The sequence below is a fragment of the Chiloscyllium punctatum genome, chromosome 29 (assembly GCF_047496795.1).
Source record: "Chiloscyllium punctatum isolate Juve2018m chromosome 29, sChiPun1.3, whole genome shotgun sequence".
Taxonomy (NCBI): domain Eukaryota; kingdom Metazoa; phylum Chordata; class Chondrichthyes; order Orectolobiformes; family Hemiscylliidae; genus Chiloscyllium; species Chiloscyllium punctatum.
The window spans coordinates 55,104,571-55,126,677 of record NC_092767.1 but is presented as its reverse complement, the minus strand read 5'-3'; positions in this window follow the sequence as shown (position 1 = coordinate 55,126,677).

Sequence of the window (22,107 nt, the reverse complement as noted above, 5' to 3'; positions counted from 1 at the left end):
ACCACTGTGCTGCCCTGATCTATAATAGGTCCCCACATTGTGATTTCTCCCTGTCTCCTCGAGTCTATCACCAGTCCTAATCTGCTTGGTGTTTTGGGTAACAGACCAAATCCTCTCTCTCCGTCTTTCTGTCTATCTTTCTCTCTTTTTCTCCCACTGCTTGCTCCTGGATCCATCCTAACAGGGTTCAGGCTTAACTCTGGATATGAACTTTTGGTCTCAGTTTTAATTTGGCTCTGAGATTTTTGCTGCTTCAGACTCCAAACCAACGCATCGTGGATGTAACCTTCCAAAAATAAAAAGACCACTGTCACCGAAAAGGGCAAATTTCACAGACACTGAGGAACGCGTCAATAGACTATATCGCACCAGTTTGAATTTAAACTATACTGCATTCCGTTAATGTTATTTGATCAAAACGTCCCAGAAATTCCTCCTTGGTAATCCCATGGTTTCTGTCCATCCTTCAGTCCACATTCCTTCAGAAAGAAGGATTTTCTCAGTTTAGTACATCCCAAAGGGATTTACAAAGATAAAGTTTATTAAGCCAGCTGAAGTGGCAGTCCCTGTGGTAACGTAGGGAAACAGCAGCTACTTTACACACACTAAGCTTTCACAAACAGTAATATCATTGGAACCAGATCATCTTTTGTTTCTTGAGTGCTCTGTTGTGAGGAAGAATTATTGGCCAGAAGAAACATGGGCTATTTCTGGTATCTTCAAAGTTTGGGAGAAGATTTGTAGCTCGGGTGCTCGTTGTTGTGGTTCTGTTCGCAACACAAATTCCCAGCTCAGCGAACAGAACCACAACATTTCTGATATCTTTTGCAATAGTGAGAATGGTCTGAGAGAAGAGATGGAACACTTCATTTAAATGACTGAGGCAATGCAACATTTCCTTTGTAGTGATCCTCCAATAGTGCAACAGCTCCTCATTAATGAGCATGGAACCTTTTTCACTATCTTTGAACAAATTATCTAGAATGCGTTCTGATACACTCTCAGTACTACTTGCTGAATTGCAGCTTTGATTTGTACAATGTCTTGAATCACAAAAGTAGAAGTCCTGCACAGATTCACAATGATCAAACCCAGCTATATCTCGCAATTATTATCAGATCACGTTATGTCAAAATATCTCCAGTTTTGTCAAGAATTGAGAATCAAAAAGTCATTACTTTGAGGTTTTATGATCATACAAGTTATTTATAAATGTTGGAAGTGACCATTCGATCTGGACTGAGTGTTCACAAACAGTTTGGAATGGTGAGGACAGTGAAAGGTGAGAGTTTCCTTTAATGCTTATTGTAACAGGCTTGAGCAGGACAGCATACTATACAACTGACCAATGTGTCCAGCGATGGTCAGGTAACTGAACAACACAGATAGGTAAAATTTGAATAGTAATACATGCAACAGCATAACAATTTTCTTGAAAACTATATTAAGTATTATTCAGGGCACAAAAATTATACATTGTTAACAAATTATTGACTATGTGATCCAGGAGATCCAGGACACATTGTTGGTCACCATTATTCATTGGAACCTGACGCTTTCGTCCCCCTCCATTGATATAGATAGGGGTCTGCCCTCCGTCTTGCCTCCTGAAGTCAATGATCAGTTCTTCTGTTTTGCAGACATTGAGACAAAAATTGTTATCATTGCACTATGAAACCAAGCACGCTATCGACTTCTTATATTCTGACTCATCATTATTTGATATGCAGCCTACAACCATGATGTCATCAGCAAACTTGTAGATGTTCATATGAAATGTGGCCAATCAGTCATGTGAAAAGGGAGTATTTAGGGGATGAGGATGAATCCTTATGGGACCGCAGTGTTGAGAATTATTGTAGAAGAGGTGCAGTTAGCTACCTTCACTGATTGCGGTCTGTGCGTCAGGAAACTGAGGATACAGTTGCAGAAGTTAGAGCCATCCCCTAGGTCTCGGAGTTTTGAGATTAGTTCAATTGGGGTTATAATGTTGAAGGCGGAGCTGCAGTTGATTAGTAGAAGCCTGATGTAGGTATCCTTATTATCTAGATGTTCCAGGGACAAAAGTAGGGCGAGGGAATTGTGTCCATTGTGGACCTGTTCTGCTGACTATTAAATTGCAAGGGAAAGAAGTTGTATTATCATGTTGCTCCACCTCTTTCTCCTTTCATTTCATTCGTCATGTGGACTCCTCGTTCCATTATCTGCTGCACCTAATGTTGGCTCTCAATTACTTGGATTTATTCCTCAATTGAATGATTTTTATAACTGGATATTTCACTGCATACATTAACTGGTCTCTGAATGCTCTCTGTGTCACCACATAAATAAAAGCATTTGTGCAGCAACTCAGGTTCCGCAGCATGAATGCGATTCTTTCAAATGTCCGAAAAGCAGTGTAATTCAAAGAATTAGCAGCACTAAACATATATAAAATGTACCCCAACCAGAGAAGGATGAAGCTTGCACATATGGCAAAGAGTAAAATGGCAGATTTCTTTCTGCTCTCCAGCTCTGGGTCATTCTCTATTTTTCTCTGACCTTTCAGTTCCACACGCACCTTAACTGCCTCGAAGATGTGTCTGACTGTCAGGACATTGATAAATAGAATAAAAGTGAATGGGAATATTGGTGTTAAAAATTGTTCAAAATATTTGAAACTTGCCCACCGACGGCCATTATAATAACCGCTTGTGGTAAAACAGTACCATGGAACGTTGTTGATGATCCTTCCAGGTTTAAATCAGAAGTAGTTAGGAATGTTCTTTCAGGGAAAAAAATTGTTGCTAGAACTCTCATTGCAGTTTTCTCTGTGCAATACTTAGTTTTCATCTGGTGAAAACAGATGGCAACAAATCGATCAAAAGAAAAAGCAGCAGTGAACCAGACAGAACATCAATGGCTGAGCAGGTCAGGACAAAGATAACTCTGCAAACAGGAGTGATGTTCAGGAAACAGTGTGGATAATAATAAGACACAAATCTATCAAGTACGATATCAAAAACGATGAACAGTAGATCAGATGTTGCCATGGCCACCAGATAGCGAATGGTGCATGTAGAAAGACCACACTTGCCCCGAGCCAAGAGTGCAATCACCACTAGACTCACTGTAAGAGAGAGAAAGGAGAAAGAGACTTGAAGTTACTCTCTGTGCCTGAGCCTAGATTGTAAGTAATGGCAAGCAGGTCATTGTTGTTCCAAACCACATGAAGTCTCGACAATATGAACCTCAATAGCAAACTCTCTCTAAACGAATCATTTGCACTTTTAAAAGACAGAGGTAAGAACATGAGTGACAGTTTATTCATAGCAACATGGTCACATATTCAATGTTTAGTTTGGGTTGGCAGTGTTTGGTTTGAGCTGCTTTATAGGTTACTCTGACTGGTTGGATTTTCCTATAGGACCGCAACATCTACACAAAGGCACCCTGCATGAGTAAATCAATGATGTTGTACATTGAGCACAAACATTGATTGGAACATTCCTGCAATCAGTTTTGGAGTTTCCACAGCTCAGATTGTGTCGATAATTTTAGGTCCACACTGTTTGAACTATAATATGGGACTGGGAGTGGATGCGCTCCACAATATGAAATTTTTTTAAATGATAAAATTTTGAGTCCATCCCACGTGTACAGGATTGAACATACCAACAATTTTATCCATGGAAGTATTCAGCAGTGAATCCAAGCACCATACCCCAGGTTAGGTGCCTACCACAATCATAAGAATTTCAATATTTGGCATGAAGTCCCTGACCTGTCTTAGACTGTACTCCACTGCTCCCACCCAAATCCATGCAGCATTGGTCATTGCAACTTTCTAGTTTAGAATTCACACTTTTTATCTGGGATGAAGCAAAGTTTCCTGCCTGATGTCCAGGCTCTCTCTCACAAGCTCCTCTCCTTGTGAACAGAGATCCTCCTCCCAGATTCAGAGCACATGCTGGGGCTAAGAATGTCCATAGGTTACCCAACACACACCTTGGAAATCATGAGAATTGTACTAAAGCTTGTTGTGGGAGACCCAAACATTGTTCCATTGCCTGGCTTCAGAGACTCTCTCTGAATTCAGGTCAATATTAAAGGTTAGGGGAGATGATGGGCTCATATATACTAATACTATACTAGACTCACAACAATCTGGTGACTCTAAGATGATTGCTCCCTTTTTTAGATCACTTCTTATGATAGGATATCCTTATGTGATGTTCATTTTCACGAGCGTGCAACTCCCAAAATTGACCCAGTTTTCAAGATAAGAGATCCTGAATTTGATTCAGTGTAATTTTCTAAAGTAAGGAACACCAACATATAAACCCATAGACCACAGGGAAAAGGATCTGTCTTCTGGTTTATAGACCAGTAGTAATTGGGAAATTCGTTGCACAAGACAAAATAAGCTTTGACATGGACCATCCACTGGAATAGCTGACATCCTGAATCCAGGAAGATATCAGCACCAAGCTTCCCTACTTTCCCCTTGGTTATTTCTCCTGCTGTCTCCCATGTGGGACATTCTTTTGGACAATAATCACAGCTCATGGTCAGAGCTATCTTCTTTCAGATCTGGGAATATTGGTTAATTTTAAATGTACTCACAAAATGTGAGTTTTGGTGCCTGGACCAATAATTCTTGCCCAATTCTAATTGCCTTTGAGATAGTACTGGAGAGCAGCATTTTTGAACACCTGCATTATCTGGTGGATAGGAAAACCCTGTATATTTTGGAGCAGAGTTCCATAATTTTTAGACAGCAGTAGTAATGGAACAATGATTTATTTCCAAGTCAGAATGAAATCTATCCTGAAAGGGAAGTAGCATGTGATGGTGTTTCTATGCAACTCCTGCTCTTGTTCTTCTAGCTATTAGAGGTCATGGTTCTGCGAGGTGCTGTCAAAAAACACTTGGAGTGCAATGTTTTGCATCTGTGGGTGGTATTCATTGTGGGTCATTCATCTCATTAGTGAAGAGAGTGAGTACGGAATGTGGTAATTGGCATGGTGATCAATCATCAGTTTGTACTGCACAATGTGGTGCTTTGTAAATGTTGTTGGAGATGCTTTCAGTGAGACACATGGAAAGCAATCCATCCGACCCAAGCTATACTTTCTGGATGGTAGACATGGATTGGAGAGACAGACAGGGAGCTTATTGCTGCAGTAATCAATATCTGACATACTCCTGTGTCCACAGCACTTGCTTGGCTGGACCAGATCATTTTTTTGTCAATGTTTGGGCCAGGTTGTTGTTAGCCATGCATTCAGTGACAGTAATGTCACTGTTAGCCAATGGCATATTGGTAGATTCTGACTTCTTGGGGATGGCTATTCCCTTGTGCTTGTGGGATACGAATGTTACTTGTCAATTACCAGACCAAGCGAGATGTTATCTCACTGTATCATGACACAGATCTTTTCATTATCTAAGGAGATGTAAATGGTGCTGAATGTTGTGCAACCATGAACAAACTTCTCTACTTTGGAAATGGCAATGGAGGGAAAGGCATTGATGAGGCAGCTGCAGATTTTAAGGCCAAGGTACAAGTGTGAAGAACTCCTGCAGAGATGTGTGACGGCTGAGATGATTGACCGCCATCAACTGTAACTATCTTCATCTGTGGTCAGGATGAAACACAAGGGAGTTGTAATCTTGGTGAGTTCAGTTTTTCAAGGAGTCCTTATTGTGAATATGTGTTGACAATAAGAGCTGAGCATTTGTTGTCAGTAATTAAAATTTAACTGTAAAAAGAGAAGCATTTGATTGAGATAAATACAATCAATACCTCTGTAAATCCAAGTCAAACGATCCTGAGTTTGTCACACTAGAATATAGAAGGTCAAAGGCTGAGGGGAAATAACAGGTCAATGTGTGACACAGTTTGAATGCCCAGGAAAAGTCAGAATGTTTGTCATTATCACATGAAAGGGATAGAATTACTCCCAATACTGGAAGTGGGAATTGTGAGCTGTCTTAATAACATGTATACCAAGGGCAGGCAGAAATAACTCGTTATGTTGAAGTTAAAATTAATCAGTCATACTTTTCAATATTTCATGTACAGGTTGTTCTGTTACAATGTGTTTCGTTAACACAAAATCACTACAATGCAATTGACAAATTGAAGACACTGTTTCTAAAGTGCAGAATGTTAAGGTGTGTCTTAGTTATAATACTATTCCAGCCCCATTAGTTCAAATGGTGCTCTTATTACTCCATTTTCTTACAACACGGGATTGCACAAGAATGGAATTACCACATTATCGCGGAACTGACTGTAAGGGTCTCCTTCTTCTGCAACTATGTTCCCTCGTTCAAGACTCCTACAGAAGTGGAAACATCATCTCAACATCGACCCTGTCAAACCCCCTCAGAATTATGTATATTTCAATAAGATCAAAATGCTAATGAGTAAAGACCTAATCTGGTTGTCATTCTTCCTAAGTCAACCCTTCACCCCAGGAATCAGTCCAGTGAATCTTTTGAACTGCTCACCTTTTGTTTTGCACACAAATCACACTTTGCTGACCTTTTTGAAATCTGCCTCCATTTATAATTGTTTGCTTTTTGATTCTTCCTAGCAAAGTGTTTGACCTTACACTTTCCAGCATTAAAGCTTCAGCTTCCAAGTTTTTGCCCATTCACTCCATGTATCTACATCTCCTTGCAGATTCCTTATGTTCTTACCAGAATGTACCCCCCCCCCCCCCCACCACAGCTATTTATATATCATCAGTAAATTTGAACACATTTTTCTCTATTTCCTTCTTCAAGTCATGAATGTAGATAGCAAGGAATTGAGATGCTGGGACTTGATGGTTCTGATGGCACTTCACAAATTACATCTCTCCAACAAAGTGTCTATTAACCCCAACTCTCCATCTTCTGTGTGTTAATCCAGTCTCAATCCATGCTAATACATTACACTCAACACTGTGAGCTCCTGTCTTGAGCATTAACCTTCCATGCAGCACTTAAAAAAAACTTTGAAATCCAAATGCACTACATCTTCACTTTTGACTCCTCAAAGTCTGTCCACCAGCGAGAAGGCACAAGTCAGGAATGCAATGGAATACTCCCTACAGTACCACATCCAAAAAGAAGTATGCCTCTGTTTCTTGAAAGATGAGTACAGCTAAAGTTGGGTTATGAAACTTTAAAAAGATATGAAGATGGAATTTCCATGAATAAGGGTGATGACAACTAGAGTTTGTTTTGTTAGAATATTCATTCAGCATTTGAACACTTCGTAATGGGAAAGGCATGTCAGAGATACTCCTACTTACGCAAGGCCACTGGCTAAGTTGTTCCCCCCCCAGTTAGTTACCCACACTCAGTATAATTTTGCTTTGAGAGATGCTCCCAGTGACACCTGAACACTGGGGTAAGTTGTTCCCCTTTAGCTAAGAACCCACACTCAGTGAAATTCTAATTGAAAGATGCTAACTGAATCACAATGTCACTGGAATTAGATGTTCCCTTCAGGCCATTGACTCACATGCAAAACAGTTCTATAATGAAAGATATTAGTGATTGAAGGCATTTTCCTATTCATAGTCCACATTGACTACAATGCTGCTTTTACAGATACCCACAGGAAGCGCGAACACTGGGTCACAAATTCCTCATGACCAATTCTTTTTGTTTCCTGACACACAGAATCGTTGGCTGGCCAGCATTTATTAGTCAACCTCAGTTGCCCTTGAGAGGTGATGTGAGCTGCGTTCTTGAACTGCTGCAGTCCATGTGCTGTAGGTTGCCCTACAATGCCATAAGGGAATGGATTCCAGGATTTTGACCCAGTCTGACATTGAAGGCATGGTGATATATTTCCAAGTCAAGATGGAGATTGGCTTGGAGAGGAACTTTCAGGTGGTGGTGTTCCCAAGTATCCACTGTCCTTCATCTTCTAGATGGTACTAATCATAGTTTTGGACAATGCTGTTTAAGGAACTTTAGTGAATTTCTGCACGTATCCTGTAGACTGAACACACTGCTGTCAGTGGTGAAGATAGTGGCTGTTTGTGGATGTCGTGCTAATCAAATACACTGCTTTGTTTAGGATGGTGTCAAGATCCATCAGTTTTGTTGAAGTTTCACTCATCCAAGCAATTGGGGAGTATTCCATCACCCCCCCTAACTTGTGCCTTGCAGGTGGTGGACAGGTTTTGGGGAGTCAGGAGGTGATTTGTTTGCTACAGTATTCTGAGCCTCTGACCTTCTGTCCCAGCCACTGTATTGATGGGGTGAGGCCAGTTGAATTTCTGGCCAGTACTGATAATGGGGGATTCACTGATGTTAACACCATTGAATGTCAAGGTGTGGAGGGAAGGTCATCTCTTATCACAGATAGTCATTGCTTTGTATTTGTATGGCATGAATCTTATCTGCCATTTTTCAGCCCAAGCCCAGATACCCAGCATATCTGGCAGCACAGTGGTAATCAATGCTGCCTCACCGCACCAGGCGCCCAAGTTTAGGTTCTAGCCTTGAAGGACCGTCTGCATGGAGTTTACCTGTAAGTGTGGTTTTGGTTTCAATAGTTTCATCTCACAGTCCAAAGCTGTGCAGGTTTGGTAGGTAAATGCAAAATTATGCCAGTAGGGTGGTGGTGTGGGATGGTCTGCGGAGAGTTGGTGCTGACCCAATGGGCTGAATGGCCTCTGTCTGCAGAGTAGGGATTCTACAATTCCATGATATTGTTGAGATCTTGCTCCCTTCAAACATTGATTTCTTCAGTATCAGATGAGTTGCGAATGGTGCTGAACATTGTACAATTATCGGCAAACATCCCCACTTCTGACTTTCTGACGGAGGGCACGTCATTGATGAAGCAGCCGAAGATGGTTGGGCCTAGAGCACTACTCTGAGGAACTGCTGCAGAAATGATCAGGAGATGAGAAGACTGACCTCTAAGAACCACTCTGTGCCAGTTTTGACTCCATCCATCGGAGTTTGCTTCCCGATACCCCATTCATTCCAGTTTTGCCTGGGCTCCTGATGCCACACTTGACTGAGTGTGGTCTTGATGTCAAAGGTAATCACTGTCACCACATTTCTGGAAATCAGCTCTGCAATTCAGCTCTACAGTGATGGATTCTCCCAACAACAAGACACCATTGCAATCAGAGGGTCCAGCCTGATGTTAGTGATCCCAATACAGTTCAGTTCCATGATCATTAATGCCTTCATTCAGAGTGATTTCTGGAGACTTGACTCAGTATCACACATCAGTCCAGTAAATCAGTGGCAATGAAGAGCGCCTATGGGCAATAAAACCTTTTTTTTTGTTGTTCTCCGTTGACGAATTACACCACAGGGTAAGTTTGAAAATGTTAAATGTGTACATTGATATCACACATTAGGAATTTGTTCTGCTCAGTTCAGTGGCCAGTAAGTCGAGGGTTAAATGTATTTGTCATGCAAACCAATGGATCAGCATTCAGAGAGTACCCCACATCTGAGAGGTAAAGACTGGGGAGGTAAAGACTGAACTTGAAGAGAAGAAATAAATATTTGAAGAGAGTCCATCACAGAATGCTTGTACCCCAGAACATTCAGTCTTCTGTATTGTACTAACCTCTGGCATTACAGCAGCAACACATGTTCTCTGAATCTGACATCGTTCCCTTGGCTGTCAAATGAAATTTGTTTAATATCTTGTCATCCAATATTCCATGGGAATGGGTTGAGCTCAGTTGGATTGTTGGTTTGCAGAGCAGTATGATGCTAACAGCATCGGCTGAATTCTCATCACTGGCTTGAAGTTACCATGAAGGACTCTCCTTCTCAACCTCTTCCTTCATCTGAGGGCTGGTGGCCCTCAAGTTAAATCACCAGCAGCCTCTTCTCTCTAATGAGAGCCCTATGGTCTGGTAAGACTATGGTGACACAATATATCGAACACTCTATTTTCCTTCAAGTGAATCATTATGGAATTGAAGAATGGTGTCATTATTGCATGAGAGAGTTTGACCCACTGTATTACTCCCCTGATGTAAAACACACTATTCCAGATATGCCCCAGGCAGCAGTGTTGATGAAGCAGCCTTGACATTTACAATGTACTGTGGGAACATTCAGCTTGGTGTTACTGTTACTGCAAACATTTATAAACTTCCAAGTGCTAGCTGGCATCAACAAGAACCTTCTATACTATCTCTCATCCACTCCCAATTTAAATTCGATTCCTCAATAGCCACTAAACAGTCTGAGATTACTCAGCATCTACGTGTGATCTCCAATAAACCACCTCATATTGATATAGAGATTCAATCAACATGGAAACTTTTATCCAACCAGAAGGGGCTGAATGCACGGAACCCTGGCCATTCAGGGAACTGACCCTACACAGGGCAGTTAAGACATGAGTGATTTCCCACAAAGTGAATACAGGTGAGCAGTCATTCCCACTCACCTCAGCTTTCCAATCATTCAGAATGGGAGGAAAATATGATAAAATTTCTAAGGGCAGATTGGCTCAAATTGATCAGCAAGATCTTGAATAGCATTGATGTAACATCTCACCTTATAACTGTATGAACTGATATGTCTATGCAAATCTCTCAATGGTGTAAACCACAATTACTGTTTGGACAGACATCCTATGTGACAATTGGTGCAATGATATCCCACACCATGAGACAAAGAGCATCATGCAAATCAGGGTTGACAGATGATTCACATGAGAACACAGAACATCGAACTGTAAAGCACAGGAACAGTCTTTATAAAGCTGAAACATGACATCTTGACTCTTGTACTCAATTTATCAGCCAATAAAGGCAAGCTGACCATACATCTTCTTTGCTACCCTATTTACTTGCAAGGTCACTTGTAGGGAGCTATGGACTTGAGCACCAAGATCACTGTACATCAATGCTGTTCAGGGTTCTGCCATTAACTATATATCTTTTCCCTAACTTTCAATCTCCTAAAGTGCAGCGCCTCATACTTGCCCAGATTAAACTCCATCTGCCACCTTTCCACCCCTATTGGCAATTGATCTCCACTGTATCTTTGACAACCTTATCCACAACTTCATTGATGGTTCTATCATCTGCAAATAAACAAAGGGCAGAGGTCCCATTCTGGAACCTTGAGGAACATCACGAGTCACGAACCTCCAGCCAGAAAAACACCTTTCCTCACTGTCCTCTGCTTTCTATGGGAATCGAAGCTGCCACTTCACCATGGATCCCATGTAGTGTAATCTTCAGGATGAGCCCACCATGATGGACCATATCGGGCACCTTTACTGAAATCCATGCAGACAACATCCACTGCTCTACCCTCATCGACTACCTTTGTCACTTCCTCAAAAGATTCAATCAAGTTCGTAAGACATGACCTGCCTTGCATAATGCCATGCTGACTGTCCCTAATTAGGCCCTGCATTTCCAAATGCCTGTAAACCCTATCCCTAAGAATCATCTCCAATAGTTTATTTTCATATCCGTTCAGCAGTGTGCTGTTGATGGACTATGATTCAATTGGTGATCCTGATACAGTATCAAACGCAGCAAGTCCCTCAATACTGAACATCAGGTCAGTTGGGTGTCACAGTAGCAGGGCTGACCTTCATTCCATATGGCCGGATGTTTGAGATCCTGATTGGAGCCTCGGAGCAGCACAACTATATCAAATATCCGAAACTGCACTCAGTCACCCCAAACCAAAATGTCTTTCATCTACAAAAAATTATCTCCACGGTTCTGAGCCAGGTACAATGACAGAGGTTTCACAAAGTTGATGGAGTACTGCAGTACATGGTGTAACACTCGAGCCTCAAGGTGAATCCGTCTAAAAATATATCCAGGGGTTTTAGTCTCTAAAACATCAGTCCTGACAAAATAGTCATAATAATAATGTTATAACAATAATGTGAATAATAATGATAGCAATTACATATTTAAAGTGACAGCTAAAGTCTAAATAATAATCCCAAATGAACACAAATTGGAGGACCTTCACATTATCATTTGGGGAACATCAAAGGATAAAGCAAAAAAAGGCAAGATAGAAAACATCCTGTTGGACAATTTGATCCTCTGAGGCACCAAAAACTCCAGCCCTCAGCGCTTATCCTACTGGGCTCTGCACCACAGCACTGTGTATCATTTTACAAATGGCACACCTCACATGGCATTCACATAATTTCAACAATATACATTGTAGTTGGAACCTTGTGTTCAATAACCCTCCAAGTGATCTGTCCTCACAAATATCATAACTCCAGGCATCCACTGACTGACCCAAACTCAAGATGGTCAAAGCCATCTAGGCTGATCCACCCTTATCATGATTAGATTTTCTCCAGGGTGGAAACATTTGGCCCAAAAGGTCCACACTGACACTAATTAATGGACCTAACACTGTACGCAATTTAACATGGGCAATTCACCTGACCTACACATGTTCAGATTGTGGGAGGAAACCTACACAGACACAGGGAGAACATGCAAACTCCATGCAGATAATCAGCAGAGGCAGGAATTGAACCCAGGTCACTGGTGCTGTGAGGCAGCAATGCTAACCACTGAGCCACCATGTCACAGGGAACCTAATCTAATCCAGCTGACTGAGAGCAGGCTTGAAGTGACCACGGAGAGAGAATGGTCTTGCTAAACGCTTTCTAGACAAGCTGGGGCCGGTGCTCAGCCAAACTTCATCACTGAAGCCTCAGTGTAAGCCCATTCTGCACAGGACAGAGAAACAGACACTGCTACACGTTACTGAGAAACTTCCGAATCGACAAACAATTCACTTTAAACTCTGTAAGTGAGAGCACTTTCATCTGGCATTGGGATTTGCCTTGCTCAATGGAAATTAAATCATCAGGAAATGCAGATCGGAAATATAGACTTATGTAACTTAAGTTGTTCCAAGACTTACCGGGTACACCAACAATGACAAGGATGGTGTCGCATATTTTTGAGATCATTATGTTTGGAAAATACATTTTGTTGTTTGTGAAACAACCTCTCCCTGCTGCTGGCATCTGTCCGAATTGTCTCAAAATTAAAGATGAGACATATCCAGAGACATGGTTTTATATTTTGTGATTCATTTTATATTTTGTTGTGTCCCTCCTAGGAAAATATGATTACACATTCACCTTTTTAATATCATTTTGAACAAAGAGATTATGACAACAGGTTTAGTTTGATGATGTAATGTCATTGAAATTTAAGTCTACATTTGAATACCCCAAAGACTGGATGAATCTAATCTTATTTGGTCACAACTGCTCCTTGTAACTTGTCATCAAACAAGATAAGTCCCCTGGGCCTGATGGCATTTATCCTAGGATTCTCTGGGAAGCAAGGGAGGAGATTGCAGAGCCATTGGCCTTGATTTTTGTGTCCTCTTTGTCTACAGGAGTAGTGCCGGAGGACTGGAGGCTAGCAAACGTGGTTCCCTTGCTCAAGAAGGGGAGTAGGGATAATCCTAGTAACTATAGGCCAGTGAGTCTCACTTCTGTTGTGGGCAAAGTCTTAGAGAGAATTGTAAGGGATAGGATTTATGCACATCTGGATAAGAATGATGTGATCAAGGATAGTCAGCATGGTTTTGTGAAGGGCAGGTCGTGCCTCACAAACCTTATTGAATTCTTTGAGAAGGTGACTAAGGAGGTAGATGAGGGGAAAGCGGTAGATGTGGTATATATGGATTTTAGTAAGGCGTTTGATAAGGTCCCCCATGGTAGGCTACTGCAGAAAATACAGAGATATGGCATTGAGGGTGAGTTGGAGGTTTGGATTAGGAATTGGCTGGCTGGAAGAAGACAGAGGGTAGTAGTTGATGGCAAAGGTTCATCTTGGAGTGCCGTCACTAGCGGTGTTCCGCAAGGATCTGTTTTGGGACCATTGCTGTTTGTCATTTTTATAAATGACCTGGAGGAAGGGTTAGAAGGTTGGGTGAGCAAGTTTGCGGATGATACGAAAGTCGGAGGAGTTGTAGACAGTGAGGAAGGATATGGCAGGTTACAGCGGGATATAGAGAAGCTGCAGAGCTGGGCAGAAAGGTGGCAAATGGAGTTCAATGTAGCTAAGTGTGAGGTGATTCACTTTGGTAAGAGTAATAAAAAGATGGATTACTGGGCTAATGGTAGACTACTTGGTAGTGTGGAAGAGCAGAGGGATCTTGGTGTCCATGTACACAGATCTCTGAAAGTTGCCACCCAGGTAAATAGTGCTGTGACGAAGGCATATGACGTACTGGCTTTTATTGGTAGAGGAATTGAGTTCCGGAGTCCTGAGGTCATGCTGCAGTTGTATAAGACTCTGGTGCGGCCGCATCTGGAATATTGTGTGCAGTTTTGGTCGCCATACTATAGGAAGGATGTGGAGGCACTGGAACGGGTGCAGAGGAAGTTTACCAGGATGTTGCCTGGTATGGTAGGAAGATCCTATGAGGAAAGGCTGAGGCACTTGGGGCTGTTTTCATTGCAGAAAAGAAGGTTTAGGGGTGACTTGATAGAGGTGTACAAGATGATTAGGAGGTTAGATAGGGTTGACAGTGAGAACCTTTTTCCACGTATGGAGTCAGTTATTACAAGGGGGCATAGCTTTAAATTAAGGGGGGGTAGATATAGGACTGATGTTTGGGGTAGGTTCTTCACTCAGCGAGTCGTAAGTTCATGGAATGCCCTGTCAGTAGCAGTAGTGGACTCTCCCTCTTTATGGATATTTAAGCGGGCATTGGATAGGTATATGGAGGATAGTGGGTTAGTGTAGGTTAGGTGGGCTTTGATCGGCGCAACATCGAGGGCCGAAGGGCCTGTACTGCACTGTATTCTTCTATGTTCTATGTTAAGAATGCTTGCAGTGTTTCACACACTAATAATCCCATCAACATCTGAATATCTTTTGATATTCTTTACTGTGATGACTTTTATTTTACTGAGGGTATTCAATCATTCAAAACCTCATGTTGTACCTTGACAGCTGTTCTACTGCACACTGTTATACCACTAGTTTCCTTGTTAATTCAGTTCCATGACTCATTTGGGAAAGTCTGTCTGATTCAGCACTTGAATACCGAAGCTGAAACTAATACTGACCACAACAATAACTGAAACTTACACTTGGTAATAATTTCTCAAAACAAAGACAAAAAGAAATCAGAACCATAACTTCAAAATGATAGAATGATAGCACCATACAGGACAGAGGTGACCCATCGATCCACAAAGGTTGTTCCTCCAAAACTTACATGAAAAGCTGCACAAGTCCCACTCCCCAGCACTTAGTCCACAGTCTTGAATGTTATGACATTTCAAGTGCTCATTCAAGTACTTTTTAAAGGTTTTGAGGATTTCCTCCTCAGTTACCCTCCTGGGCAATGCACTGAAGGCCCCTGCCATACTCTGGATGTCATGTTCCCTCTAAACCTCCTGCCTTTCAGCTACACCCCAGTATTGGCCCTTCACTTACTAGGATGCTAACTGGACTGGAGGTTTTGAGCTATAAGACGGGGTTAAATAGATTGGGACTTTTTTTTACCGGCAACGTACGAGACAGAGAGGCAACCTTATTGAGGTCTATTAAATCTTGTGAGATACATATAAGATAGATAGGCAACAGATTTTCACCAGTATAGGAGAGTCAAATATTAGAGGGCATAAGTTAAGGTGAGAGTGGAGAGATACAAAAGGATTCCGAGGGACCCTTTGTTCAAACAGAGGGTGATGAGTGCTTGTAACAGGCTGCCAGAGGTATTGGCAGAAGCAAGTACAATTTTGTGATTTGATTAGATTCGGTTTCCTACAGTGGGGAAACAGGCCCTTCAGCCCAAAAAGTCCACACTTGTTGCCCACCAAGACCCATTCCCCTACACCTAACACTATGGACAATTTAGCATGGCCAATTCACCTAACCTGCGCATCTTTAGACTGTGGGAGGAAACCGGAGCACCCGGAGGAAACCCACACAGACACAGGGAGAATGTGCAAACTCCACACAGACAGTTGGCCGAGACGGGAATTGAAACCAGGTCCCTGGCGCTCTGAGGCAGCAGCAGTGCTAACTACCGAGCCACTGTGCCGCCCTAAGAAACATTTTAAAAAGTACATGGATGGGGTAGATATGGAGGGATATGGACCAAACCCAGGCAAATGGGTCCAGTTTAATTGTGAAAACTGGGTGGCATAAGCAATTTGGGCCATGCTGAGAATCTCTGTGACTTTATCTATTCCTGGACTGGTAAAGACACGTATCTTGTATGCCTTAACTATCCTATTACCCTGTCTTGCTGCCTTTGGGGATCTGTTAACAAGCACCTCAAGGTCCTTCTGTTTCTCTGAGCTTCCTGGTGTCCCACCACTCATTGTCTTATGTTGTGACTTCTACTAAAGTGCATCATCTCACATTTGTCAGAGTTAAATTGCATCTGCCACTGATCTGCCCATCTGACCGGTCTATATTATTTATGAATATGACAAACAATAAGGGATTCAGCACTGATCTCTGTGATACATACTGTACATGAACCTCTAATTACACAAACAGCCTTCTGTCAATATTCGCTGCCTCCTCTGACTGAGCCAATTTCCCAGCCAACTTGCCAAGTTACTCCAGCTGCCATATGCTTTTACCTTCATTCTCCATCTCCCATGTGGGACCTTGTCAAAGACTTTGCTAAAACCCATGTAAACTACTTCAATTGTCCTAACCACATCCACAGACATGGTCACCTCCTCCAAAACTCCACCAGATTGTCAGACCTCCATCTGACAAAGCCGTGCTGACTGTCCATGATCAAACCTTGTTTCTTTCATTGGAGATTAATCCTTTCTTTTGGAATTTTCTCCAATAATTTCTCTAACATTGATAGACACTCACTGCTCTGTTATTTCTGGTCTACCTCTACCACATTTCTCAAAAAGTGAAAACACATCAGCTGTCCTCCAGTTCTATGAGACTTCCCCTGTGGCCGGAGAGGAATAAAACATTTGAGTCAGAGTCCCTGTAATTTCTTCCCTTGTCTCCTTGGTTACAACTCCTCCAGACCTCAGGATTTGTATACTTTGAAGCTCCCCAGTCTTCAATAACTGTTCTCATCAGATATAAATCTGCTGAAGAGAGACTGAGAGTGAGATTGTTGTTTTGCATTTTGCATGTTTCCTTCCCAATGCTGTTCCCATCCTTACTGAGGTGGGGGCAACATGTGTTCTTAGGACCCTGGGTTTCAAATTCCAATTTTTCAGATAAGCACATTCCAAAGTACTTTAAGACTAAGGGGAAGAAAGAGTTCTTATTCATGCAGAAGAATTTCTTAGGTATTTTACACACAGAGACACAGAAAGACATGTACACATGTGTGCACATATACACACACACACCACATTTACCTCACACATATATAAATTATTCTTTTACCTTTCTACTCAATACCTCCCTCTGTATGGTAAAATAATTCCCTCTAATCATCCATTGTTCCATTATAACTCCCACTGAGCAAATACACAAACCTCTCTTGCCCTGATACAAACTGGATGTTCTCACAATTGGTCATAGTCAAGACAAATTCATGGAGTTGACCACTATCACTTAGTCTGTTGTATTTCCATTTTTTGGGATCAAATAGAAACAAATTAACTTATCACTAAATGGTAAAAAAAAATCTTAAAACTTTATTGGGTAATTGGAACAGTGGTTAGCACTGCTGCCTCACAGCGCCAGAGACCTGGGTTCAATTCCCGCCTCAGGTGACTGTCTGTGTGGAGTTTGCACATTCTCCCTGTGTCTGCGTGGGTTTCCTCTGGGTGCTCCGGTTTCCTCCCACAGTCCAAAAATGTGCAGGTTAGGTGAATTGGCCATGCTTATTGCCCATAGTGTAAGGTCAAGGGGTAAGTGTAGGGGAATGGGTCTGGGTGGGTTGCGTTTCAGCTGGTCGGTGTGGACTTGTTGGGCCGAAGGGCCTGTTTCCACACTGTAAGTAATCCAATCTAAAAAAAATCAAGTTGGGTTCCAACTCAGCCAGGAAGCCAGCCATTGAATTAGCTCATATTCAGATACTTCAGAGCTACGGTCATGGAATTGGGTCAAATCCCAGCATGACAAAACTTCAATTTCATAAGTATGTGGATTATAACTCTAATGTCAACCATGAAACTAATGTCAGTTGTCAAAGAAAATGCACCTGGTTCATTAATATCCTTTAAGGAAAGATAACTACTGTCCTTACTTGGTCTGGGCTACATGTGACTCCAGACCCACAGAAATTGGTGTGGTTTATGGAGGTCAGCCATCTAAGCTCCAGGCCCTCACAGCAGGAGGTCCTCAAGATTGTGTCCTAGCCCTAACTATCTTTAGTGACTGTATAACTGACCTTCTCTCAATCAGAATGCCATAAATCAGAGGGTTCGCTGATACTTGCACAATGTTCAAATCATTCTTACATCCTCATATACTGAAGCACTCCATGTCACTCTGTCACAAGACCCCTGAAAATTCCAGCCTGCGCTGACAATTGGCAATTAACATTCACATGAGACAAATGGGAAGCAATTACCACCTTCAATAAGAGATCACCTAAATAATGCTTCTGGACACTTAAGTCTTTGCTGTTGCTGAATCCCCTACAATCAACAGTATCGGAGTTACCATTGAGCTGAAAATGAACTGGACTCATGAGATAAGTCCTGCTCACGTGGATAGAAGGGCAGGTAAGAGATCAAAAATACTGCCGTGAGAGATGTAGTTCATGACACCAAACGCCTCTCTGCTATCGACAAGGCACACATCAGGAATATGATGGAATACAGCCCATTTGACTGGATGAAATGTATCTCCAACAACAGTCAAGAAATTGGACACCACCATGATAAAAGCATAATGCTGTAGACACTTGAAGCCTGAAATGAAACCGGAAAGTGCTGGAGAAAGTCAACAAGCCTGGCAGCATTGGTGGAGAGAAATAGAGAATTAACCTTTTGATTCCAATATAACTCCTCTTCAGAACAGGACTGAGGAGGAGTCATGTAGGACTAGAAACATTCATTCTCTTTCTCTCTTAACATATACTACCAGACCTGCTGAATTTCTCCAGCACTTTTTTTTTTAGGACAAAGTAGCCAGTTTGATTGGCATCATATCTACGAACATGCAGTGAATCCAACACCAATCTTCTGTAGCAGCCTTATGTATCATCAGCCAGATGTGCTCCAGAAATTCACCAATGCTCCTTAGACAGCATCTTCCAAATGTACGACCATACCTTCCTAAAGACAAAGGCAGTAGATGCATGAGAACACCACTACCTACATGTTCCCTTCCAAGCCAGTCAGTATCGTGCCTTGGATATATATTCCTTCCATGTCCCCATAGTCCTAGTGAACCACAGGCTGTTCTCTCATTAGTGAGACATGACTGGTCATGAGTTTAACCTGAGTGTCACCATGCCCCAGGGGAGGGGTGAGGTTGAGAAGGTGGGACCTTCATGGTGATCTCCGCTAGTGTGTGGGGATTGAACCTGTGCTGTCGGTGTCACTCTACATCATGAACCTGCTGTCCAGCCACCATTGCCACAGGGGGTCAGTTAGCAGAGTTGGCTGGACGGCTGGTGTGAGATGTAAAGAGGAGAAGTGATCCTTAGGTTAAGCTCACCACCAGTTGACTCTCTCTCTCTCTCTCTCTCTCTCTATGAGAGAGCAGCCATATGGAACTAGGACTAGGGCGATTTCTACGGTAACCCTGGTTATGACACGAGGTAAACCCTCCTGCTTAATTTAAAACCAACAACACAGAAAAGATTGATCCTGTGCAGTAATCTGTAAAAATTCGAATGGCCAAGGAATATTTAAAATAAAATTAACGGCTTTATTTCTTAAAGTATAACAGAGAATACTTAACTACTATTTATAATTTCTTTCTCTCACCTACAGTCTACCTTCCCTTCTATCATACTAGTCCAATAAAACTCCCAGTTAAGATTTACTAAACAACACTTCTTATCTCAGAACCAGGCAGCTGTAGGTTCTTGTCTTCGGATCTTCCTGTGTCTGGAGTACTGAGAGTCAGAAGTACTCTAACTCCCAGTACTTCTGCTTAACAGAAATCTTAGTTTTCGCTTAAGAGTAAACAATTGATCAGATATCGATGTCTGTTTGTGGAAGGAAACTTCCATCACCTGCATCTACCTTCTAATTTATAAATGGTGGATAGAATTTGACAGTCACTCAGTATCTAGTCTCTGCCACATTCTCAAATCCACATTTGTAATAATCAGGCAGTTGAATATTTTCTTGCTGGAAATGGAAACTTTCCTCATTAGTAAGTACTACCTGCCACACGATGTTGTACAGGTCGTGCTGTAGGAGCCTTGTGAGCTGCCTTATTCTGGAAGGAATTGGGAATGGAGCTGAATGATGTAAAATTGCTCATGAACATCGCTGTGACTTTATATGATAAATGGAAGATTGTTGAAGGAACAGCTGAAAATGGGCAAGATGGGGATGCCACGTGGAAAAACTCCTGATCATAGAATCCCTACAATGTGGAGAAAGACCATTTGGCCCATTGAGTATGTGCTGACCTTCCCAAGAGCTTTCTCCTCAGACCCCGCTCCCTACCCTACACTGTAATCACACATTTGCTATGTTTAATCCACCTAACGGGACATTTTTGGACTGTGGGAGGACACTGGAACACACAACAGAAACCCATGCAGAACATTGGGAGACAGTACGAACACCACACAGACTGTCACCCAAGGCTGGAATTGAACCTGGATCCTTGGCACTGTGAGGCAGCAGTGCAAACCGCTGAGCCTGATGTCCCGAGAGAAAGGCAAAATGTTGCCAATGCTGGAAATCTGAAATTAAAAACACAAAATGCCAGGAAAGCACATGTGATCAGACAGTATCTGTGGAGAGAAACAGTTTGGTACAGGTCAGGACCTTTCCACATGAGATACAACCTTCTTGAGACATCCGAGATTCCCAGAGGACTTGTCAGGGTCGATGCAGAAAGATTGGTTCCTCTTGCAGGAGCAGAGTGCATAATCTCTGAATAATCTCTCAGCTATCTAAGACAGATGAGGTAGAATTTCTTCTCTGAGCGTAATGAATCTATGGAATTATTTATCACAGAGGACTGTATAGGCTGTATAAGGACATTCAATGCTGAGCGATTTTTAAGGGAATCAGTAAGCATTATATCAAAACAGTCATGATTCCATTGAATGGCAAAGCGGACTTAAGGGACGGCATGACCACCTTCTGCTGTGTCTTATTGCAAGGATTAACAGATGTAATGGTGAAAATGTAAAACCAATTGACATTAATCAGGGTTCACTGCTAAAACTATACTAATTTCAAAAAGGCAGGGATCAGAGACAAGGGTTTCTAATCTGTGAATGGAAACTGACCAAGGATTAAATGAATAAAATACCCTAATAGTATAAGCCAATTAGTATCAACATGTACAAAACCAATTAATTTGAGAAACAACCTGTTTAGGAACAAGGAAGGAACCAAGGATAAAAAGCTAATTAGACTTGAACAGGATGCGAAGAAATTCTCCTGGAAGAATTCAAGAAGCAGAATATGGTTGTCAAAGAAAAGCATGGGTTCAGTGAAATTTAGGGGATCAGTCCATGCACTGCTGCAAGAATGAAGACTTTAAGAAGTGTGGCCAGATAATGTGAAAGTTTGTGGAACTGTCAATTAAATGGTAACAGGGTTACAGTCAGTGGAGAAACTCAGCAAGAAGCTGCAGCAGAGAAGAGTGTGCTTTTGGGCCAAAGATATCAAATGTGGTGAATTAGAATGTGAACCATCAGGCATAGCATGGATTAGAGTTGGATAGCACATTGCTTTCACATGATTCTCTGCCAGTTTTAACTGTATGGTGCTGCACCTTTAAAGATGTTAACATAGTCCAAAGCAACAACTGGTTAGCGCTGCAGCCTCACAGTGCCAGGGACCTGGGTTTGATTCCAGCCTCGGGTGACTGTCTGTGTGGAGTTTGCACATCTTCCCTGTGTCTGCGTGGGTTCCCTCTGGGTGCTCTGGTTTTGTCCACAATCCAAAGATGTGCAGGTTAGGTGAATTGGCCATGTTAAATTGCCCATAGTGGTCAGGGATGTGTAGCTTAAGTG